Raw genomic sequence first — 26,295 nt, 5'->3', positions numbered from 1 at the left:
AATTACAATTACAATTATTGTACCTTCTCTGTAAGTTTCCTCCTAATTCCCACCCCAGGACCCATTAAGACTTCAGGTTCTTAGATATCTTTGCTTCAGAAGCCCTGGCATGATCATCCTTTTGCTATGACCCCACTGTCACTGCTCAGTGAATAAACAGACTGTCGGTTCCCAGGTCTGTCAATCTGCTCCATTTTATAACTCTGAAATGTGCTGCTAAAGTATTTTCCAAGAGACAGTGAAACAAAAACATGTCTTTCAATAGAAGGTCAGAATTTTGGAAGGACCTTTTTGGGCATTAAGTTCTTCTTAAGCAGAGCTGAATTTTTCCCTTTGGGTTAGAGGGATGGGTTTTCAATGACCAGTGTCATTTGGGATCCTGGAAAGCAGCGGGTGGATATTTTTGGCATGTTTCATGCCCAGTGCCTCATTCTCCAGCTGGCTCAGGTTTCTGGGTGGAGTTTCAGTTTTGTAGTAAGACTGTAGACCTAAGAGAGAAGTCTGGCCAATTTCCCCTCAGGTCACTCTAAATGACAATAAAAAATACTGGTAACCTTTTCACAGAGCAGAAATTGAAATGGGGCTTTCAAACTCTTCTCTACATGGAAGTACAATCCCTTTAAGACTGGAAGAATAATAAGGAGATACTGGAATGCTTCTCTCAAAGGGCCTGGGCATAGAAATGAGCATCTCCTACCTTTCCGTAATGTATTCTACTTTATAAACTATTTTATACATAGTCTCATCCGGTTGCCTACAACAGTCCTATAATGTGGTGTATCCTTGGACTCATTTTTCAGATATGTAAATAGAAGCTTAGAAGGGGACAGTGACTTAACCAAGGACATATAACTAGTAAGAAGTGCAGTTGGGATGTAACCACTAAGGATTCTTGTTCTTGCTGTCAACCAGTCACTCTACAAGGATTTGGAGTAATCACAGCAAGTCCTGGAAGCTTATATCATTATCCCTACTACATAAATGGGAAAATTAAAACCTGAGAATGGTAGTGTAGGTAGCCTAAAATAAATCACATGGCTCACTACCAGCAGAAGTGACCATAGGTTGTCTAACCCTGAGTCCATACCAAGATCCTTCTTGGTAACCCTCCACATCAAAGAATGGGTCTCTCACAAGCTTTCATGAGATCTGATCTTCTATAACAGTCTTGCTTTTTTTTTTTTTTTTTTTTTTTTTTTAATTTGAGATGGGGTCTTGCTCTGTCACCCAGGCTGGAGTGCAGTGGTGTGATCTTAGCTCACCGCAACCTCCTCCTCCTGGGTTCAAGCAATTCTCCTGCCTCAGCCTCCCAAGTAGCTGGGATTACAGGCATGCGCCACCACACCCAGCTAGTTTTTGTATTTTTAGTAGAGATGTGGTTTCACCATGTTGGCCAGGCTAGTCTCAAACTCCTGACCTCAGGTGATCCGCCCACCTCAGCCTCCCAAAGTGTTGGGATTACAGGCGAGAGCCACCACGCTTGGCCCAGTGTTGCTTTTTAATTGTTGATTTTAGGAAAGCAGATTTCTCCAGCTGGGAATTGGTGGCCTCTGTAGATGAGCAGTTGCTGATGAGTTAGCAGAATCTTCAACTTGAGAGCATGGCTCCTCTCTAAACTCAAAGTCACTGTCAGGATTTTGTCCATAAAGATCTCATTAAGATTCATTGTTATATATACATACCTGTGTGTGTGTGTGTGTGTGTGTGTGTGTGTGAATTTCAACTGGTATTTTAGATTTTTTGATTCAAGGGGTACATGTTCAGGTTTATTACATAGCTCTACTACATGATGCTGAGGTTTGGGATATGAATGATTCCATCACCCAGGTAGTGAGCATAGTACCCAATAGGTAGTTTTTGAGCCCGATCTCTCCCTCCCTCCCCCTTCCTATAGTGCCCAGTGTCTATTGTTGCTATCTTTATGCCCATGGATACTCAATGTTAAGCTCCCACTTATAAGTGAGAACACGAATATTTAGTTTCCTGTTCCTGCGTTAATTTGCTTAGGATAATCGCCTCCAGCTGCATCTATGTTGCTGCAAAGAACATGAGTTCATTCTTTTTTATGGCTGTGTAGTATTCTGCGGTGTATATGTACTACATTTTCTTTATCCAGTCCACTGTTGATGGGCACCTAGGTTGATTCCATGTCTTTGTTATTGTGAATGGTGCTCCAATGAACACAGAAACATAGATGTCTTTTTTGTAGAATGATTTATTTTCTTTTGGATATATATCCAGTAATGGGATTGCTGGGTTGAATGATAATTCTAAGTTCTTTGAGAAATCTCCAAACTACTTTCCACAGTGGCTTAACCAATTTACATTCTCACCAACAGTGAGTAAGTGTTCCCCTTTCTGTACAGCCTCACCAGCATCTGTTGTTTTTTGACTTGTTGATAATAGCCATTCTGACTAGTGTGAGATAGCATGCAATTGTGGTTTTGATTTCTGTTTCTCTGATTACTAGTAATGTGGAGCAGTTTTTCATGTTTATTGGCTGCTTGTGTGTCTTCTTTTCAGAAGTGTCTGTTCGTGTCTTTTGCCCATTTTTTTACTGAGGTTATTTGTTTTTTGCTTATTAAGTTTCTTACAGAGTCTGAATATTAGACTTCTGTTGGATGCATAGTTTGTGAATATTTTCTTTCATTCTGTAGGTTGTCTGTTTATTGATAGTTTCTTTTGCTGTGGGAAAGCTCGTTAATTAGATCCCACTGTCAAGTTTTGTTTTTGTTGCAGCTGCGTTTGAGGACTTAATCATAAATTCTTTCCCAAGGCTGACATTGAGAATGCTGTTTTATAGGTTTTCTTCTAGGATTCTTATAGTTGGAGGACTTAAATTTAAATCTTTAATACATCTCGAGTTAATTTTTGTATATGGTGGAAGGTAAGGGCCCAGTTTTATTCTTCTGCATGTGGCTAGCCAGCTATCCCAGCACCATTTACTGAATAAGGAGTCCTTTCTTCATTTCTTACTTTTGTCAACTTTGTAGAAGACCAGATGGCTTGGGTGTATGCCTTTATTTCTGAGTTCTCTGTTCTGTTCCATTGGTTTATGTGTCTGTTTTTGTATCAGTCATAAAGGTCTCATTCTAGAAATCAGTAAGTAATTAACCGAAGTCCAAACACCTCAGAGTAATCACTACCATTTACATACTGCACACATCTGTATGACAGACACTCTACTGGGAACATCAAATACATTTTCACAAATTCTTCCAGCAATTCTGTAAGCTAGAAGTTGTTATTCTCATAACGAAGAGGAGAAAATTGGTGCTCTGTCAGGATAAATCACTTGTCTAAGGCAGAATTGGGATTTGAATCCAGGTCTATCAGAGTCCTTGCCCTTAACGGTACGCCAAACTGTCTTTCAATTCCTGAACCAGAGACAGTAGGTGTTGGAAGGGACTTTAGATATTGTCTCAGTCATTTTCATGAACCTTGTTTTACAGATAAAATAAGTAGCTCCCAGAGAGATGTGTGATTTTCTTGAAGTCCCATACGCGTGTACGGCAGAGTCAGGCTTTATAACCAGGTCTGTGGCTGGGTGCAGTGGCTCACGCCTGTAGTCCTAGCACTTTGGGAAGCAGAGGCGGGTGGATCACCTGAGGTCAGGAGTTTGAGATCACCCTGGCCAACATGGCAAAACTCTGTCTCTACTGAAAATACAAAAATTAGCTGGGCATGGTGGCGGGCGCATGTAATCTGAGCTACTCAGGGGGCTTAGGCAGGAGAATCACTTGAACTCAGGAGGTGGAGGTTGCAGTGAGCTGAGATCACACCACTGCACTCCAGCCTGGGTGACAGAGTGAAACTCCATCTCAAAAAAAAAAAAAATATATATATATATGTATATATGTATGTGTGTATATATATATATATGTATATGTGTATGTGTGTGTGTATATATATATATATATATATATATATATATATATATATATATATATATATATAAAATATAAAACCAGGTCAGTCTTATGCCCAGCACAGTGCTTGTTCTTATAGACCATAGTCTACATCAAAACTCAAGTGTTGCTTCTTCCACAAAGGCTTCTTGACCCTTTCAGCACAAAGTCTTTTCCTTCTCAACATAGTGCACTCATTCATTCTCTCTACCATTTATTTGGCATACTCCATTCTTTGTCTTGGAGTACCTCTTCTGTATCAGAGTTGGAAGGATCTTAAGAGATCATTTAGTCTTGCTTTCTCTTTAACATTTTAGTATGCCCTTGAACATGCACTGGTAAAATGCCTCCAGTGTTGGAAAACTCAGTTCTTCCTAAAGTGTTCTATATGTATGATCATGTCATCTGCAAACAGAGACAATTATACTTCTTCCTTTCCAATTTGGATGACGTTTATTTATTTATTACTTGTCTAATTGCTCTACCTAAGACTTTTAGTACTATATGAACAGAAGTGGTAAGAGCAGACATCTTTGCCTTTTTTCTAATTTTAGACGTTTAGTCTTTCACCATTAAGTATAATGCTAGTTGTATTTTTTTATGGTATATGCCCTTTATTACATGGAAGGAGGTATCTTCTCTTTCTAGTTTGCTGCAAAGGCTTTGTTTTGTTTCCATTTGAAATGGATGTTGAATTTTCTGAGTCTATTGAAATGATGGTAGTGGCCTATAGTTTATCTTTCTAAGTACTTTTCTCTTGGAATTTTTTGGGCCTGAGTATAAAGTTCATCATTGATACCAGGCCATTTGTCCAGTGAGAGATCAGAATGCCCCTGGAGAGTACCTAGGGATTTGGGGCAAGGAGAGTAAAGCCGTCTTCACCCCCATGGTCCTCCTAAAGCCAGGGCCTTGCCTCCAGCATTGTTCTGGGGCCTGGAACACTGAGATCTGGAGAGACACATCACTCAAATTTCCTGGAAAATTCCGTTTAATGAATGACCCACCCGTTCTCTCCCAGCTCCTTTGCTTCTTCCTGAGTGAGACTTAATCTCAGCAACTGGGTTACCTCACATTTCACTTTGTTTAGAAAGGATCAGATTTTCCTCCTCTTAATTGGGTGATTAGGCCTTTGTGAGCTCACAGATCTAATCTTGAGATTCGGGTGGGTTGAATTTGGTTATGGAGACATAATAGGAAACAGTGTTTTGGGGAGTTTGGGTTAGAGGGAGTGATTGAATATGTTCCTCAGTCAGAGGTCTTGTTCGGGGGCAGGCGAGAGTTTCTCCCATGAAGATGGTCTCTTCTACATCTGAAAGAGTCGGCTCAGTGACTCTCTGATGTCAATACATGTACAACAGAAGCTTGGGATGGGAGACTGTCTGCCTTGAGTTATGCACCTTTTTGCTTTGAGGACCTGTCCGCCTGGCCATTTCAGACTCAAGGTGTGTGAGTGGGTGTGATATAGCAGGAGCTCAGGACTTCTGATTCTCTTTGGTTCCAACTTCAGTTAAGCTATCAGCTTTCTCTGTGGCTTTTGGAAAGTTGCTTTTCCTCTCAGGCTCTGTTTCACGTTCTGAAAACTTTTTTTTTTTTTTTTTAAGGTAAGGATCTATGTCTGCCACGGTCTCCTTTTGAATTAAGGTTTTATGTAGTTAAGGATGCCTAACCAGCACATGTACAGAACAGTGTGCCTAGCACTGGGCAAAGTGCTGGGTATTCGATGATGAGCAAGAACAGACAAAAACTCTGCCCTCTTGAAATTTAGGATTAAATTGGGAACATAAGTAACAAGCAATTAACTTTAAGCAGAGACTCCTCTGGAGGGAGATCATGGCATTCCATAGTAGTGTGTAGCCAGTAATTTTAACCTGTTGTTGAAAAACTATTTTAAAATAAAATAAACATTTATTCATGGGACCCAAAAATATGTTCTCTCTTCAGAAGCAGATGTTCCTGGTTGATTAATTAGACAAATCACTTTGTTAAAGATCAACTGGTTATCTAAAGGGTCCAAGGAGAACTGCATGACTATGTACTTCCTGGGCTGGGAGCCTCTGCCGGAAGGAAGGACCCTGAATCAAGTGGGGCTGGACCACTGAAAGTTTAAAGGATTGCCTAATTCTGTATCAGTGTGATAATTTGATTAATATCTGCAAGCTCCAGGAGAGCAGGGCCTAAGTCTGTGCCACTCAGCATTGCATTCCAAGACTCTGGTACAGTGTCTGGCACATAGTTAGCACTTAACAAATGTTGAATGAATGACGTTGAGAGGAGACAAGACAGGGACCAGATCTCAGAGGGATTAGAAAACAGGCTAAGCTACTTGGACTTTATCCTGTAGGCAAAGGGGAACCTGTGAAGCCTTTTGAGGATCATAAACAATCAGAATGGTGCTTTGGAAAGAAAGATAACTTTTCTAAACCTCCTGATCACGGTTTCTTGTTTCTTTTGCTAAACTGTGAACTTCCTGATAGATCTTTTCTCATGCTTACTGGTGTTTACACAGTTTCGTGCACAGAGAAAGTACTTAGGGAACATTGGTAGCATGAGTGAATGGAAGAATAAACAAACAAAGGTACAATAACAACAAAAAGTGGCTGGGTAGATGAAGAGAACGGTGTTCAGCACAGGCTTGGAGTTAGTTTGAGATCTGAAGTCTCAGTTACATCACTTACTAGTTATGTGGCCTTGGGTACAATACTTTCTTTTGGTTTTGGGTCTTAGTTTGACTCTTAACTATGGACATTAGTATGTGGCACGTAATAGACATTCAATAAATTTGACCATCATTATTTTTATTCTTCCTTTCATGGGGAAGATGCATGGTTTTCTAGGAAAGCTGCAAAGGAGAATCCTTGGACCCTTCCCTCATTCTCTTCATAGTTTATAATACAGTCTTACAAACCTTAGAGCTGCTAGTCCATGTAAATCACTCCGTACAATCCCTTCATTGTATAGCAAGAAAATTGAGTCCTGGAGACAGGAAAGGACTGATCCTAGGTCCCGCAGCATGTTAGAGGCAGAGCTGGGCCTTGGGCCCAAGTCTTGTGGTTCATTGCTCTTTCTTCACATATGGACAGTGAAATTATCAATTAAACTGGGCTTATGACTTTGCCCTTACACATTCCTCAAGGTCAATGGAAATCGTTCTTTTGGCTTGTATATAATGTAGCCTTGGCCATTCCATTCCTTTTGCCCAAAAGGTAGTTTTTTGTTTCTTTTTCTCCTCTTCCACCTCCCTGGGAAAAGAATAGTCAGAAAGTATGGGATTAGTTAAAGTTAAAGATAAGATTCACCCCTGCAGCCGTTCTTGCTGTGTCCAGTATTGTCTGAATAAACTTAAACTCCTACAAGCGCTCTTGGACCTAGGCTGTGGATGGGTCCAGAGATTGTGGTAGACTATAAGTGAACTAATTAAGAAGAGATGAGTGAATGAAGAAAAATGATCACAGTGGAGTTGCCACAAAGGGTCAGAACAAGGATATGCTCAGAGACCATCTCACCCAACTTTCCCATTTTGCATAGAGATGAGGCAAGATTGGCTCAGATCATGCAATATGTCAGTGCAAAGTGGCAAGACAATTGGATATGAGGACCAGAACTAAGGAAGAATATCTGTCCGGGCAATAGAATTTGGGGGGTTGTCGGGTTAAACGTGAAACAATGCATGTCTATATATTATCTTGATAAAGCCAACTGACCAAAAGGAGAAGTGGGCTTGAAACTGAGGACTATGCAGGAGCAACATGATAGAACGACTACGGGAACTGGGGCACCAGGTAACCAGGGAAAGAAGCCTTAAAGAAGTAACATAGTGGTCAACTGATTGGAGATGTGAGTTTCCAGGTCATGGTGGTGGTAAATGGCAGAGCCAAAATTTGAACCCAGGTCTGTGATTCCAGAGGCCATTCCCCTTCCAAAATGCCATGTTGCCATACAGCTGAGAAAAGCTTGATGGTAAAATATCCATGATTGCAAGCAGCACTGTCTTTTTATTTCCCTGACTCTCTGGCTTCCTAGACCCCAAATGCCCTCAGAAAAGACTGAAGCTTAACGGAAGGAAGGTCAACCAGAACTTGAAACTCACTCTGAGAACACTAAGGCTCATTTCTGCCAAACTTTCTCCCCACCCCCATCCCCAGGGAAAAGAGTCCAACAAAACTTCAATTCACTTGTAATTGCTCCACTCCCAGAATTAGAAGGATTTTTTTTTTTGTTGGTCTCCTTCTAACACCCTCAACTGATGCTTTCACAAAACTGTTATTTTAGGGCTGTTTGGACTTGTTTTCTACATAGCTCTTGTTTTCTATTATTTCTCTCTTTTTCCAGGGTTCAGACTAATTAAAGGAAGTGTAAATCACACCTCGTTTGCACAAAATACCTTTCATGAGGTCTGGAAGCAATTTAGCTTCTGTTTGCCAAAGATCTTTAGGAAAGAAAAAAAAATTCCCTTTGGTTTAAAAAAGATTAATTTCTTGGTGCCAAAAAAACCCATTAAGTGCACCTCCCATTTCTGGGATCTTTTATGGTTTTCATGTGAAAATGGCAGCCAGAAAAAGAGAGCGGGAAGACTAGGCTGGTTCTGCAATTATGGCTGGCCATCCCTTGCCACCAGCTCAGCAGCCCTGCAGCAAAGCACAGGTTTAGAACACAGCCTGGTGTCACAGGGTATTCAGAGTAACTGGAAGATTTTTCACTGGCTGTCTTCTGCTCCCCTTTTCTCACCCCAGATTCTAATAACCCCTGATCAATGTTCTCCCAGGGCCATGGGTCCTTGATGTGGGATGAATCTTGTCAACAAGGTTGTGGACAAGGGGGCAGAGCTGTCACCTTGGGCTACCTCTTTCCCCTCTATTAGAGACCTACTCCGTATTTCAAGTCTTCCTGTTTCCTCTCCCCTGCCCCATACCTCTGCCTCTTCTGCTCTGTATATGTTCACCTTTGCTCTGAGAACTAATCCAGTGTATTTCCCCTGAGCTGCTAACTTCCTAAAATGTGAAACAACGAAGGGCCTCTAGTTATCTTCTAACTTTCTTACTTTAAAGATAATGTGACTGGCCGGATGCGGTGGCTCACGCCTGTAATCCCTGCACTTTGGGAGGCCAAGGTGGGTGGATCACGAAGTCAGGAGTTTGAGACCAACCTGATCAACATGGTGAAACCCCGTCTCTACTAAAAATACAAAAATTAGCCGGGCATGGTGGCACGTGCCTGTAATCCCAGCTACTCAGGAGGCTGAGGCAGGAGAATTGCTTGAATCCAGGAGGTGGAGGTTGCAGTGAGCAGAAATCACGCCACTGCACTGCAGCCTGGGTGACAGAGCAAGACTCTTCAAAAAAAAAAAAAAAAAAAGATAATGTGACTTCGGTGTGACTTAGGGCCAGTGAAGGGGAATTGTTTGCCCATAGTCCCACACCTATGGCATAGCAGAGCCGGGATTATTTTATTTTATGTATTTATTTATTTACTTTGAGATGGGGTCTCACTATATTGCCCAGTCTGGTCTCAGATTCCTGGGCTTAAGTGATTCTCCCACCTCAGCCTCTCAAGCACCTGGGTCTACAGGCATGTAGCATTGCGCCTGGCTGGAGCAAGGGTTAGCCCTTAGGGCCAGACACTAAGTATAATGTTCCTCTCACTCTTTCATAAAGATGACTTTCTAACCGTGGAATTTCTGACAGCAAGATTGTAAGAGAAAATGTTGTAGGCTTTGGAGGGGTGGTGTTTGCTCTGCTTCTCACATTATACCCTGATAATGGTTGTATCCGTTACCTTCTCGTAACATCGGTCATGAGAAAGCAAGAGATGAGCTAGGCTAACCATCAAGGAGGTTGTGGTAGATTGCAGCAGAAACAGAAAACACTTTATGACAGACAGATCCTGTGTTTGAATCACATCTTCCAGACAGATCCTGTGTTTGAATCGTATCTTCCTGCATTTTCATCTGGATGACACTGGGCAAGTCACTTCACCTTTCCAGGCATCGGTTGCCCCATTTGTAAAATAGAGATATAAGTACCACCCTCCTACAAATGTTGAGACACCTAAATGAGTTAGTGGGTGTAGTCATCCCACAATAGCAAATCAATACTTGGAGGCTGTGGTTTTTCCAGGTGCCTTACCTTTTTTTTTTCCTTTTGACTCCACTATTTTGAGAATCACAGGTGATTGAGAACAAATACCTGTGAATGTGGACACTTCTTGCCCACCCCTCTTCCTCCAAGTGTGGAATTTACTTCCTAAGAAAATAAGTAAATAATAATACAAAAATTTTGGAAGTTTTTAAAGCATGAAATTTCCAGGCTATTTTTCTGCTGCTCAGAACCTTCTGTAATTCTGTGGACAATAATAACTTTATCCAAGAATGTATTACATATTAGGTTTCCTCAGTTGGTATTTTTTTTTCCATTTGAAAAACGCAGCTTTTTAAAATAAAGTGGAGTCAGACAGGTAGAGTTTGGGGGAAAAGCAATGGTGTTTCAGGGATTGGTACTGTACAGTAGAAACACACACACACACACACACACACACATACACACACACGTTGGAGCCAGATGGCCTGGGTTCAAATCCTGACTCTGCTACTTCCTATTTACATGGTCGTAGACACATTTTTTTTTTTTTTGCATTTCTGGAATTCTGATTTCATAATTTCAAAATGAGGATTATAATTCTCATAATATCTAGTGATTATTATAAGAATTAAAAATGTTCTTAGAACATTTGTCAGGATGTGTAGCCCATGGTAGATATTCACATTGTTACTGGAGTGAGAGAGAGAATTCTAGAAAAAAGGACGTGAGTAGTTCCAGAAAGGATCCTCAGAATCAGAAAAACAGAGTTTGGGTCCTAGTTTTAACAATGATGGGGACTTAGTTTCCTGAGACTCAATTTTTCAGTCAATCAAATGGAATTCAACACAGTATCTCTGACACTTGTCCTGTCGTCTTTGGGCTCACTGCCCCTTAGCCTGAGCCTCTGTCCTCATCATTGCTCTTCTGGATTATTGTAAATGTTTTCTTAACTAGTCTCCCTGTCTCCATTCATTCTTCCGCTATTACCTCTCTGGTTCACTTTCCACCCTGTAGTCAGAGAAAGGATCCTAAAGCCCATCATAATTATCTTTTGCCTTCAGAATAAGGTTCCCGTTTCTTAGTGTGGTTTATAACATTCTCCAAAATCTTACCCCTTCTTGCATCCCCCGATGATCTCCTTTCCCATCCCCTGGGTCTACCCTGCCCACCCTTATCTCTGGTCACTGCAAGTTGAAATCCCTCTGCTGAAATGCCCTTCTACCTCAACCTGAGACTATCAGAAGAGATTCACCTACAAGCCCCTAATTATTGAAATGATAATTTAAATCAATGATTCTATCCCTTCTAGCTTCAAGTTGCTCATCTGTAAAATAGGGACCATCAATCCCTTCTCCACAGGGTCAAGGGAAAAATTAGATGAGATAACTAACATCACTTGTTCAGCACTTGGCATAAACTAAGTACTTTTCACAGGATTAGTTCTCCCTTTTTTTGTTCTCTTCAACTCAACTCAGACACTGTTTTCATAGACCCAGTGCTCATCACACTGGATCATAACATACATTCTTTTTCTTTTTTCTTTTCTTTCTTTCTTTCTTTTTTTTTTTTTTTTTTTTTTTTTGAGACAGGGTCTCATTCTGTTGCCCATGCTGGAGTGTGGTGGCATGATCTCGGCTCACTGCGGCCTTGACCTCCCGGGCTCAAGTGATCCTCCTGCCTCAGCCCCCCAGCATAGCTGGGACAACAGGCACAAGCCACCACACCCAGCTAATTTTTGTATTTTGTTTTATAGAGATGGGGTTTTTCCATGTTTCCCAGGCTGGTCTGCAACTCTTGAGCTTAAGCAATTCAGTCACTTGGCTACCCAAAATGCTGAGGTTACAGGCATGAGCCACCGCGCCTGGCCTATAACATATATTCTTGTGTCTTCCCATTTTACTGGACTCTGAGTTAGTTCTTTGAAAGTCATTGTAGTTCTGCACTTGGATTCTGATTTCAAATCCTAGCCCCATCACCAACTGTGTGTGACTTTGGATGAATTAGTCTGAACCTCAGTTTCCTCATCTGTAAAATGGAAATAACCACAGCATCTATCTCACAAGGTTGTTGTTAGGATTAAGTAAGAAAATGCACATAAAGTCCTTAGCAGAGCTCCTGGCACACAGGAAGAACCCTGTAAATGTTTACTATTATTGTTGGTGTTGTTTTTGGTATCCCTAGTGCCTGGCCAGGGAAGAGATGATGATTGTTGAAAGGATAAAAGTGCTTTATAAGCAAGGGAAGGGTGGGATGAGCTTTCTGATGGTTTTCAAAGGAGAGATGGTAAAAGATCCAAGGTGGGGCTTGCTTTGTGTGATTATGGGATCAAGCCAGGACACTTCTGTACACCCTGAGCTGTTCTCTTTCCCTCTTTTGTTTGAGATTTGGGAAGGGGGTAAGAAGGGGAGAATGCCCAAAACGTTCACTGTGGGGCAGGCACAGGCACAGGCACACAGAGTACCAACAACACATGAGCCGGCAGGGCTGTTCTTGCCAGTGTGCTGTAATCCTGTCCTGAAGCACTTCCTGCATTCCTGTCCCGGCCTAGCATCCTCTCATGCTCTGCCTGTGGCAGTGCCAGCCTGTAGGATCATCCCCTCCTACCCTGGCCTCCCATGGGGGCCACCTAAATCATCTTGCCTTTTCTTGGTTTGATGGGAAGCTCTTTGTTTTGGCTAAAATACCATGGGCCTGGGTGGTAGAACATCCTGAGTTTGAATTCCAGCTACTGCTTACCAGATTTGTAATTAGGTCAAATGACTCAATATCCCTGAGCCCCAGTTTTCTTGCATGTATAATAGGGATATTAATCCCCATTCACAAGGTTGTCATGAGAGACATGTGAAACACCAGGTCGTATGCCTAGTCAGTGCCTGACATATTAGTAACTGCTTCTTAGGGGACTGGTCGGTCCTCCTTCCTCTTTTCATTGTCCACAGCTGCATCTGGCCACTGCTCCATACAGGCCTCCTGGATATAGGATGAGTTCCCTGTAAAAAGGAGAGTTCAAAGTGAGGCCAAATGGCACCCAAATGCAAATAGAGGGGCACTCAATAACCTTTTGGGTTCATTGAAACTTATAATTCTGCTACTCTGTAAAATGCTTCCCAGGTTGGGAAGGTCAATATTGGGACAAAGGGGCCACTCATGAGCTTCCTCCTCCCTCTTCCTCTCCCCATCACCAGTGCCCTGAGCTTTTCTCCTTCTATCACATTGCCAGAGAGTTGCCCTTTAGCTGGATAACTCCCCAGCATGTATTCTCATTTCCCTCATCAGCTCACTATGAAATGAATCTGTTCACATTCTCCTGCCTAGCTTTAGTGTACAGTCCAATATAGAGGGAGAGGCAGACAGTCAATATTTTGAGGGGAAAATGATTAAGGAATTTGCTTTTGGGACTATCTGCAGTAGTCAGCACCCCCTGAACTTTCTACTGCAGACCCAGTGCCTTTTCTATATGAACAATGTTAGGAAATCCACTTGGAGTGCTTTCTTAGCCTAGGACCCCAAGACCTTATATTAATATAACAAAGATACATTGATTGCCGACTATGTGTCAACCTAGATGCTTAGTAAAGATGTGCTTTTTCTCTAATGATCTGTAAATTAAGACTCAATGGAAGCTAGAGAATTTAAGGTGGTCTGGATCCTGCCATCTCCCCAGCCTCACTTCTCATCACTCCTCTGTAGGGATCCTGTACTCAGCCACACCAAAGCAGTTGCATTCCCTGAAAGACTGTGCCGTATTACCTTTGTTCATCTTTTTGGACCTTACCATCCTTCTGAATTTTTCTTTTTTTTTTTTTAATTATACATTCCAGAACACTTGAGTTTTTTAATCAGTAAGTTTGTATTTTTATAATTATTAAAAACTTAATTTTACTTTGAAAAAAAGAGGCAAGCCAATAAAAGTGATACTGCAATATCTGGGTTGTGGTAATTTACAGGTAAATACAGGTGTCATCACCAAGCAGAAGGAATTAAAAGTAGAGCCTTGAAGGACAAGGTAGGACTTGAATGAAACGAAGAAAGAAGGGTGTTCTAATTGCAAGTACAAAAGTCTGAAGGTTGTAGCTTGTGAATCATGCACAAGGACAAGAGACACCAAGACAAATGTAGGTTAGTTGGTGTAGATGCTGAAGGGAATAAGGATGGAGTCTTAACTTGAAATCTGCTGTACATTGTCTTTCATTGAATGCCAGGCTGCTGCACTTGATTTTGAGCCCATACCAGTTGGAGGGTTACTGAAGTTTAATGTGCAAAGGAATAACATCATGGGGTCTGTGCTACAGATAAAATAGCAGAGATGTTGCCCTGATACATCTGATGAAACTGGGACTTCTGCACATTGGCTTTGCTACCTGCAAAGGGGGAGGTGGTCCACACCCAGTCAGTAGAAACGGGCAAGCATTTTAGCATTGGCCTTGACTTATTGAAAGGAGAAAAGGCCAATCTCTTTTTCAAGAGGAAACTAGATTTGTTGTCTTTCTCTGCCTTCCCAACAGACTAAATCCAGGCACATGTTCACAAGCACCTTCCACTGGGATCAGTGAGCTGTTTATTCAGCTTATCTCAAATGCAGGCAGCTTTCTCTTTGCATAGCTGCAATAAGCTCACCCTCGGGGCTTAGAACACAATTGAAGTGGGGTTGGGTGGAGTGGGAGACAGAAAGGGAACAGTTATGAGCAGGTCCGGGGCCTGGCACTGGCCTTTGAGTATACTGCTCACTATCTTTTAAAAAGTGATTCTTGTAGCTGAAAAAGGCCTCATTTTCCTACCTTTTTCCTTCTTACTTAAGGCTTGGCAAGTTAGGACCCATGGGCTGGCTGGCTGTTTTGTAGATAAAGTTTTATTGGAACACAGCCATGTCCTTTTATTTACATATTATCTATGGCTGCTTTCACACTACATGGCAATGTCAAGCACTTGCAACAGAGACTGTGTGGCTCACAAGGCAGAAAATATTTACTACCAGCTACTTCACATTTAAAAGTTGCTGACCTTTGATCTAACTAAGCTTCCTCTATCCTTCAAAGCATAGCTAAAATTCACTTCCCCTGGGAAGTTTTCCCTGATTCTCTCAGGTCTCACTCAGTCCTCTTACCTTGGATGTACGATGCCACTTCTTGTCCACATTTTTTAGTACCATGTTTCTCTTTTTTATATGATTTTAAAAACAATTCTAAGTACAGTGTATGGCTTTGGGGACAACTGCCACATTTTATACTTTCTATAAAATCATACTCACAGGAGTTGGCAAAGTGGAAGTTGTATATGGTTTATAGAGAGGTGCCTGGTTTTGAGTGTTGCTGTCACTGACCAATGCCATAACTTGGGACAAACCACTTCACTTCTCTGAATCTCTCTTCTCATCTGTCATTTAACATGATAACATAGTACCTACCTATGTAGGTTAGTACAAGATCCAAAGAGATTAACTAAAACAAACACGCAAAAGCAAACAAACAAAAAACATGATTCTTGTAGTAAATGGTTAGTTAATAATAACTGAATTATGCTACTTGGGGTCTTGCTTTGCCCATGTGTAAATTTAGAATTTTCTCCCATAACATTCTGGAAAAAAAATCCATTATTCATATCTTTTGTGAAATGCTGAGTGCAGTCTCCTCCTTTCTTAGAAATTCATAAGACATTATCATATTAAAGGCTCTGAGATATCCCATGAGAAAAAAATCTGTTTAACTTTATTTAATCCTGTATTTTTCAAATTTATTTGGCCACACCTTGAAATAACTATTAATGTCTCATGGGAGGTAATGTTCTGAAGAACACACTTTCGACCAATTGGGCCAAGTGGTCCTTTGGTTCACCTGGAGCTGTCATCCTGAGTTAAAGAATAGCCATTGCTTATCAGAGCCTCTTCTTTAATCACCAGCACAAGGAATGCAATGAAAACTCATGTTCTTGCATAAAATGGTGCCTTTGGTTGTGTTTCTTCTATAACGCAAGAAATAGTAAGTGTGTATATTCTCAAACCCCAGGATATTAGCCATGCAGGCTGTTGGATGTTCTGCCTCCTGATGTGTATGTGTGTATATGTGTGTGTGTGTGTGTGTGTGTGCATGTACCCACATGTGTGCATACAGCACCTTTCTCTTCCTGTTGAGGCTGTCCGAGTCACACACCTGGGGCATTAAAAGTCCTGGGTACCTCTATAACTATTCCCTTTCTTCTCACAAGAGTGCCTTTGACCTCTTTCTGTTAAATCCCCTAGAAACATTTCAGTCCTCCCTCTTTCTGGAACTGGAACCCTTGGGTTTCCACCTTGGGTCCCTGTTGCAAAGGGGAAATTGGGGTCTTGGGAAATTATTCCCAAGGGAAAGCATGAAGTCATTGGGTAAGCATAGATTTGAGATTCTGATTTCCTTAAACATAAATTGGGAATAGCTGACCCTTTCAGTGAGGGCTAACACACATTTTGTTGGCTAATGCCCATGGGGCTGAGACCCAAGTAGGTGGTCAGGGAAGCCTTCCTCACCATCTGCTTAAGACGCATCTGCCGAATACGCAGTATCTCAGTGCACTTATTCACACCCTCTTTCATTCTCCAAAACATCGCGCTTTCAATGGCAAATTATAGGGGACCCTACCCATTCCTCTCCTAAAGTCCCTTACTAAGAAGGCTGGAAGTCTCGGGGGTGAGCAGCAAGGGAAAGAGGAAGTCTGTTTCCAGTGGTGTTCATGGCCCATATAGCCAACAGAGGGCGCTCCCACACCACGCAACACTGGGGTCCAAGGATCCAGGCAGGCCCCGGGAAAGGCCGCCAGCTGACCTTTCTCCAGGCTGTTCTTGGGTTGCCAGAGCAGCAGAGGTGTCAGCTGAGAGTGGTCACAGCCTGGGGAGGAGAAGGCAGGGAGAGAGGCTGGGGCACCTGAAGGGGAGGAGGAGCTGGCAGGGAAAACACACAGACACATTTCACAGAGGGAGAGACACAGGGAAACACACAGAATATGCAGTTGTACCTATAAACAACAAATGCAACATACCCCGCACAGACACAGCATGCAGCCAGGGGATTTAGAGAAATCATATAGGGTGCAGACTCACAAATGAATGCAATCCATCCCATACAGGTATACACAATGCAGTCATCTCAGCCAGCTAAACAAAAACAAAAGCAACACACAGACACCAACACATATAAACATACATGTAAGCACATCACCCAACAGGGACATTCAAGCTGTGTGCAGTCAACGAAAGGCAGATAACAAAGAGGCACGGTCACACACACATGGGAAGCACACAGACACATACAGTAGATCCACAACACATACAAAGTCACACACCATGGGGATAGCATGCCATGCACAGACAACACACAGCTTGTACTCAACACATGACAGATGTCTCAAGAGGCGTATCAGATAAACAGCACAGGCACACAGATGCGTAAAGATAGCCACCTTCCCACAGGCATACTGTGAAGATATACATACCGTGTGCCACATGGATCCGCCCAGCACAAACAGACACAGTAGATGGCATCCACTCACGTAGCACCCACCGCACAGGACACACCAAATACTCACACTAACCGTATGGACATAACTCCACATGGATCAAAAGCACTTGTAATTCGGTAAATGTTTCTAAAAGAGAAAAGAGGGAGAGGCCAGAAATGGGGAAAGAGAAGAGAAAAAGGGTTGTGAAAGATGGAAGAAGAGACAGAATAGAAGAAAAGTGGGAAGACCCAGGGAAGGAGGGCTAGAGTCCAGATCAAGTGCTCAGCTTGGTCTCTTTCCGCTCTCTGCCTCGGTCATGATAGCAAAGAACAAGCTGATTTCAGGTGGCTGCCTTGGGGAAACCACATAGACTTGATGGCTACAGTAGGAGCTGATGGTGCCCCAGGGAGAGGAAGCCACCAGCGTGGGGCCAGGAGTTGTGCCTCAGTCTCATCTGGGGCAGTGGCACCGAATCATATCTGAGTCCTTGCAGCTTCCATTTCATCTCCAGGGAGATCAGCTCCAATCTTCCCCATCTCATTTAATCCTGACCTGTGAGTGTCTTACTGTTCATATCTGACTTTCTCTAGGCAGCAAATGTTGCAAAGAAACAATTACCAAAACTCTCAGGATGTATCTCCTTCTTCCTTTTAAAAATATACCTTTTTAAAAAATAAAGAAAAGGAGAACATGTGAGTGATCCTAACAGAGCTTGTTCTGCCAGAAAAGACAGGACAGGTCAGGATGGTACAGGATTCAGCAAAGGTTGCTTATTATGTAACTAAACAAATAAAACTTACTCGGAATCACAGGATTTTGAGTGAAACAGATTCAGATCAGCAAACTTTCTCAAGCAACCATCCTGGCCCAGATCAATGCAGGGTGCTGGGATATAGAAATAAGAGACTCAGCCGGGTGCGGTGGCTCACGCCTGTAATCCCAGCACTTTGGGAGGCCGAGACGGGTGGATCACGAGGTCAGGAGATCAAGACCATCCTGGCTAACACGGTGAAACCCCATCTGTACTAAAAATACAAAAAAATTAGCCGGGCATGGTGGCGGGCGCCTGTAGTCCCAGCTACTCGAGAGGCTGAGGCAGGAGAAAGGCATGAACCTGGGAGGCGGAGCTTGCAGTGAGCCGAGATAATGCCACTGCACTCCAGCCTGGAGCTGGGGCGACCGAGTGAGACTCTGTCTCAAAAAAAAAAAAAAAAAAGAAATGAGACTAAAAGCCCTCATGTTAAAACCTGTAGAACAATAGGTGATAGAGATATAAAATTTAAAACTTATACAATAATAGATAAAGGGTTAAGTAAATATATAGGATTTGGTTATTTTTATATAGATAAGGAAAGAAGGGGCAGAATGAACATTAATTGAAAACCCACTACATGAACTGTGCTGGGCACTGTATATCAGTTATCTCAGTTAAAGCTCATAAAACAACTTTGGAAAGTAGAAATTATCAGCTTCATGCTTCAGATAAAGAAAGCAAGGCTAGAAACATGAAACCACCTGCTCAAGACAGCAAAGTTAGGGAGCCCAGATTCGAACTGAGTAATCTGCTTCAAAGCCCCCTGACTTTTCCACCCCATGGTAATAAGCATCTCCAATGACTTTTCACATCTTGAGCAGGAGGCAACAGAAGCAGGAGACAGACAGTCAAAGCAAGGAGACTCTGAATTAGACGGCATGGCAGAATACATTAGACTCTCCAACCAGTCAGAGAAACCTTGGGCTGTGAACTTGCTGGTTATTTCCCCAAGGCCTTGCGTGCTCCAGTTTCTGGGTCTGGAAAGAGGTCTCCACTTGGGTATCAATATGCTGATTCCCAAAGTTCCTGCTGAGGCCCTCTGTCCTTGGGCGGTTCAGCTCTCAGCTCCATCATCATTCAGCCTACCATGTGAGCCAGGTGTCAGGGATCTCTGGCATCTTGAGTTTTTCTAGGTGTCAATATGTAGAGAAAAGAAGGAAGGCAGCAAAACTCATGAACCCAAATGTGAATTGAAGCTGAAGAGAACCAAATTCTCTTCTCCAGTTCACATGGTCTGGAGCACACATTTCTTTTCTGTATCACAGAATGTCTGTTGTGAATTTTCAGATAAACAGCAGAGCTGGAAGGAACACTTGAGATTGTCTAGTTCTTTATTGGTAGGAAAGCTAAGGTCTAATAACATGCCTTAATTTATTACTGCTGTGTTTTGATTGATGATCATAACAGCAAACATTTATGAAGTACTTAATATTGTGCCAGGAACTACGTTAAGCACTTTGCACATATTACATCATCAGATGTTCACCATGCTTCTGTTAGGCCGGCACTATATTTGTAATTTTCACACACAAGCAAACCAAAGCTCTGGAGACTTGCAGTGGCTTGCCATGGGTTGCACGGCTAGCCAGTGACACCATTGGCATGCAAACCAGGCCCGTCTGATTCTTAGTTCTAATTCCTAATGACTTTGGTTTGTTGCTTCCCTGACTACTCAGGAAACATGGAAAGGGACATTTAGCCCTGGTTTAGAAAGAAGATAACTCAGGTGCCTAGAAGAAGAGTATCTTGCTCACACTCCAGAGCTCTGAACCTCTCATCTGCTTCCCTACCTACTGTTCCCTGGACCAACCTTAATCCTATCATTTTTCTTTCAGGGTTGGTTTAAAAAAAAAAAGTGTCAGAGTAGAAAAAGGCCTCACCTTGCCTAAAGGATACTAGAAAGTAGCATTCTCCCTGTCCTAAGCTTCTTTCTTCTTTAACAGGCCACTCAATTGTTGCCTTCCACTTGGCTCCTTTGGGAGGGGGATCCTCTATCCCTTGGCCCCTTCAGTCTTGCCTGGTTCAATTTGGTCCTGTGGTCCTGATCCCCCATCAAGGTAGTAGTATCTTTCCTCAATTCAAACCTGAACTGAATATTTGTCCCTGGGCCTCAGAGAAGGACCAGACTCAGGATGGTGAAATAACTGGCCTGGAGTGTCCCAACAAAGACTCTGTGTGTAGAGAATGGAGGGCTGGCTGGTAAGGCTGGGGGCTACAGTGTTCAAATGTTGTTTATGCTGGTAGGATGGGTCTCTCATTCAGCAAGAAGATTTATCTGGCATTGTGTAGCTCTGTCTGCTGAGATTTGGCTACAGATTCAAGTTCTGAAGATGGAAAGGTTAATGGCTGCCTTTGTTCTCAAATATATTGAATTTTCTCCCTTGCTTTTCTTGGTCTTTCATCTACTTAACATCTCCTAAAAAAAGATAAAAATTAAAATTAAAAAATTTAAAAAAATATCCAAAACTCTTTCCATGTGATGAGCTCACTATAGGCTAGTCCACTAGTACAGTATTGAACTGAAATGCAAAGCATCCTTGTCCCAATAGGAAGGTTTTCTATCTGCTAAATGGATCTCAGAATCATTTCTTAATTTTTTTTGCATTATACATTTTCTAATATCCTGGTGAGAAGGAGAAATGAGAGTGTATCCCACATTTGGGGACTTCATCTGAATTATTAATGACATCTAGAGCCGAATACTTATGCCTTTACCGAGAGACTAAGTACCTGAATTATAGTTTCAGCTCCACCATTTGTTAGCTGTTTAATCGCATCTTTACAGTAAGGTGATAATAATATTCATGTATACAGTAGAGGCTCAGTGAATGTTAGCTACTATTTTTGCTACCTGTTTCATTATGGTTATTATTAAAGGCACAGTCTCTCTGAAGCTTGGTTTTCATATCTGGGATGCAGGGATAATAATTCTTACCTTGACATTTGGGAGAGGGGTGTAAAATGAGAAGGTGCCCAGCATACAGCCTGGCAGGCAGTACAGTTTCAATAACTAGCAGTTATTCAATAACTAGTAGTATAATCTGTTCTGCCTTCTGCCTGCCAACCCTCCTTCCTTCATCTTCTTCGTGAAATAGTTCCCACACCACTACTTTATGTCTCTTATTTAAAGCATCTCTTACTGGTCTTGCTGTCTTCTGCCTTCACTCCTTCAATCCGTCTTCCATGCTACAGCCAGAAGGGTCCTCCAAGGCCATTTTGATGTCACAAGCCTCCTGTGACTATTCCCCATCTGGCAGAGCCTACATTTTTAGGGACATGAGAGCCCCTATCCACCCCCTGAACCCAGGGAGAAGCCTCATGTCCACAAGGTTTCCAGCCCGCTGACTGGACAGAGACTTCCCAGAATAGGCTGTCGGCACCCCTCTCCGCCAACTGAGAAGAGCACTCAGTGGGGAAGACCTGGGGAGGGCTGTCAAGGGTGCCACCCAGAGAGACCGAAGCCTAGACTTGCCGCCTCACAGAGATGCACTACAGCCAGCTTGTCTGGCTCCTGAGGACAACTGCACACATATCTTCCCAAGTCCACGTTCAGTGAAATCACAGTGGTAGTGTGAAATTGGCCAGGGTGGAAGTATTTATATGTTGGAAATCAGCCAGTGCTATGAATCGGCACTTTTCCCATCTTCCCACAGAGAGCCAAGTTGTTAAACGTTTACCAGCACTCAACTGAACCTCAGTCTTATCAATTGTTCACAAGTCACATGACCTCTCTCAGCCTTGGTTCCTTCATATGTACATTGAGGATAGTGTGTTAGCTTGGATCCTCTGAGAGGCAGATGCTGAGATGGGATAAAACATCAAAGGATTGTATTAAGGGAAAGGCCTATGTGAGAGAAGATGGGAGTTTGCTGTGAAGGCTGGGTGGGAGCCATCAGGTTGGGGGGAGTCTGACCCTGAGTGAAGGAGAGTGGGAAGGAAGGCTGTGCAGAAGCATCCCAGGCTGCTGCCCAGCCTAAGGGAATCCTCAAGACAGTCTGCCTTCTGAGGAGGATTCCTGTATCTCCCAGAATGGGCTTGCCTTAGTATCCCTGCTATGCCCGGTCATTGGCTAGGAACAGCCTGTAAGAAGTGTGGCCTCAGTGCAGATGCAGGGTTAAAATTCAGAGTACTCAGACTAGGGCTCTTGATTAGTTAAGCCCCCTGCCATTGGATTTCCGCATGGTGAATCATTGTGGTTGCTGCAGGTATTGACACATCAAATCCTGTTGATCCAGATCGCTACATATACCTTTAGAAATATTTTCTAAGCACCTAACCTATGTGAAACACTGTTCTGAGTCCTGGGGATGGAGAAATTTCCATTAATAAAGTCCTGGACCTTATGGGCCCCATACAGACGAGATTAACAAGTAAACAGATACATTCAGGATAATGTGAAAAGTAAAGGGATGATGGCTAAGGAGGCTGTCAGGAAAGGCTACATAGAAAAACAAAGGATTGAGCTGATCCTGGAATGAGCCCAGTATTGGGTGAAACGGGAATTCCAGGCAGAAAAATCTTCAAAAGCAAAGGCCCAACATATGAAAGAGCACGAAAGATTCAAGGACTTGTGCATGACTCAACATTGATTCAACATGAGATACAAAAGCAGAATTAGTGAGAAATGACCCTGGAGGAGAAATCAAGGCCAGACAAGGCTAAGGAATTAGATGAATGTATTGTTTTTTTCTTTTATAATGTAGACAAGTGAAGACTATTACAGACTTTCCATCAAAGGCATATTTTAGAATGATCACTGGCTGCAGTTTGGAGGATGGACTGGAGGGCTATGTAAGAGACAGAGCTTACACAGGTAGAAGGCTGTTGAATGTGGAAGATGAGTGAAGAGTCTAAAACAGTATCCAAGTATCCAGCTTGTGTTATATGTACTTGTAATCGAAGGTCTCTCTCTAGATCTTCTACACCATAGTTTTCTAACTTCAGGTCATAATCCATTAGTAGGTTGTAAAGTCAACTTACTGGATTGGAGCCAACATTTAAAAAAAGAAAATAGGATGTAGGCTGAGTGTGGTGGCTCATGCCTGTAATCCCAGCCCTTTGGGAGGCCGAGGCAGATGGATCTCTTGAGTCCAGGAGTTCAAGACCAGCCTGGACAACATGGCGAGACCCTGTCTCTGCTAAAAATACAAACAAAAAATAGCCAGGCCACATGGCGGTGTGTGCCCATGGTCCCAGTTACTCAGGAGACTGAGGCTGAGGTGGGAAGATCACTTGAGCTTGGGGTCCGGGGTGGGAATGGGTGGGCAGGTGGAGGGAAGGGTGTGACTGGAGGTTGCAGTGAGCCGATATCACACCACTGCACTCCAGCCTGGGTGATGAAGCGAGACACTGTCTCTAAATAAATAAATAAATAAATAGAGAGAAACAGTGTCTTAAAAACATTATCCTGAATGTATTATACATACATTATCCTGAATGTATTTGTTTACTTGTTAATCTCCTTAGTATGGGGCATATGTGTGTGTGTGTGTGTGTGTGTGTGTGTTTGTTTGTGGCAAGCCTAAGGATTTTTTCATAAAGCTTGCATTTCAGTCATATATACATGCATGTGTATACTAGGTTGGGATGGAAAATATGTGAATCACACTAGGTTGGGATGGAAAATATATGAAATAGACTAGAAAATATTGTAAGGCAGTGTTGTGTCTTACACATCTTAAACTCGAGGAATTGTAGAGTTGGATGAGGCATTTGGTTCTAGCTGGCTTGGGTTTGTACTCTAAGTCTACCTCCCTCAATTGGACAATGATGCTTAGAGAAGTTAAGTGATTTCTCCAAGATCAGATAACTCTCATCATATCCCTTACAATACCTGATTTGATTAAGAAACTGAATCTGTGTATGCATTTATGAATGAATACAGATTATAAATTAGTATCATAGAAATATTTGAGTAAATTAATTAATGAATAAATGAATCCATGAATGAATGAATAACTAGATCTATATATGACTATATGAAAAAATAAATAAATGAAGTAACAAAGGAAGGAAAGAAGAATGGGAGGGAGGAAGAAAACTCTCAAATCCTTTCACAAGCGCTGGGAATCTGTAGACTATCAGCCAAGAAGTGAAGGATTTCTGAATAACCCCAGGCAGGGGACAACAACCAGTTGGAATTAATCATGTGGCCAGCACAGAGATCAGCCAAAGTTGATGCAAGTATCATTACTTGATACTGCAAGTAGTGATGGCCTTGCAGTAGACTTTGTTACACACCCGTTTATTGGGTGAGCTATTAACTGTCCCAGCATGGGGGTAGCAAGGCACCTGACATTAGAGAATGAATGAGATGTTTAGGGTGGGGAGAGATGGGCTCTTTTTCCAGCTCTGGTCTGCTGAGTCATCTCCAGCCCCAAGGGTTGCCATGCCATTATTTATCAACACCATAACTGGGAGGCAATCAGTTCCATGCACTTTGGGCCACCTCAGAAAGCCACATGTTTAGTTCAGCGGAGAAGTGCATTAACATGGAAGAGCAACACCCAAAGAGCCACCTGAGATCACTAAAAGTTAATCAGGTCTATGTCATTTTAACTATTTGAATCAGGTTTAGGTTCGACTCTGGACTTCTCTACTTATTTGATGTGTGGCACTGGGTTAGTCACTTTACCGTTCTGAGCTTCCACTTACTCAACTGTAAAATAGATATAATATCAATCTTAAACTAGTTCTGTAATCCATGTGTGTGCTTTGCAAAGAGTTTATGGTATATAAATGCTTGTCCTCTACCTCTCTTCTTTGTCCTTAAAATCTCCCATGCTTTTTATCTGCTTACCAATTCAGTTATTCAACAAATATCTATTGAGTTCTTACTATGTACCAGGCACTGGTATCAGCAGTTAACCAGAGACAAAACTCCTTGCCTTCATGGAGCCAGCAGTCTGGAATGTGAGGTTGCAGATGCAATCCAGAGGCACCATTCACTCAGCTCTAAAAGATGATTCTAGAAGGAAAGGGAGACAGGAAAAGGAAAAAAATACAAAATAAATATTTTATCAGATGTTGATAATTGATACAGAAGAAAAAGAAAAGCAGAAAAAAAAAGACAACTGTGCTAGATGAGGGAAAGGGCTGTCTAGTTTTAAATAAGTAAGTCAGAAAAGGGCAATGTTGGAGCAAAGACCGGAAGGAGGTGAGAGACCTGAACAAAGAGCATCTCAGGTGATGGGAACGAAGTTCCCTCAGGTAGAGGGAACAGCAAGTGCAAGACCTTGAGATGGAAGCGTGTCTGATGTGTTTGAGGATGACAAAGAGACCATTGTTCATGTGGTTTTCCCTGTTGCAAATTCTTTCCTTGCTATTCTGTTGGGAGAATTTATTTTTATTTTTATTTTTATTTTTATTTTTTTGAGACAGAGTCTCTCTCTATCGCCCAGGCTGGAGTGCAGTGGCGCGATCTTGGCTCACTGCAAACTCCGCCTCCCAGGTTCACACCATTCTCCTGCCTCAGCCTCCTGAGTAGCTGGGACTACAGGCACCCGCCCCCGCGCCCGGCTAATTTTTTGTATTTTTAGTAGAGACGGGGTTTCACCGTGTTAGCCAGGATGGTCTCTATCTCCTGACCTTATGATCCGCCCACCTCAGCCTCCCAAAGTGCTGGGATTACAGGTGTGAGCCACCGTGCCCGGCCAGGCCGGGAGAATTCTTACCTAATCTTTAGACCCCCCTTCTCTTTTGTCATACCAGATAGAAAAATTACTCTGCGATGGTCTGCTTACATCTGTTCTCCTGCAGAATGCAAGTTCCATGAGGGCAAGGCTTATGCCTTTCTTGGTCACCCTCTGTGTCTTTAAGACCAAGCATACTTTCTGGCTCAGAGTGGGCACTGAATGAATATTTATTAAATCCAGTATTAAATGAACACATGAGCTTTCTGAACCTTCCCTCTGTCTTCAGCTTAATCAGTACCTCTTCATCCTTCATTTTTCAAAATCACTCATAACCTTTGCTTTCTCCAAGAAGCATTCTTTTTTTTTTTTTTTTTAAAATAAGGCAGTCACTCGCTCTG

At 42.4% G+C, this 26,295-nt stretch overlaps 1 protein-coding gene across 5 annotated transcripts in view; it reads left to right on the top strand.

Moving 5' to 3' along the window:
* Nucleotides 1-26,295, top strand: part of ASTN2 (astrotactin 2) — a 999,842-nt gene that overhangs the window by 833,570 nt on the left and 139,977 nt on the right. The window lies entirely within an intron of this gene.

Source organism: Pongo pygmaeus, chromosome 13, assembly GCF_028885625.2.
Source record: "Pongo pygmaeus isolate AG05252 chromosome 13, NHGRI_mPonPyg2-v2.0_pri, whole genome shotgun sequence".
Classification (NCBI taxonomy): Eukaryota; Metazoa; Chordata; class Mammalia; order Primates; family Hominidae; genus Pongo; species Pongo pygmaeus.
This window is presented reverse-complemented; position numbering and strand designations above follow the sequence as displayed.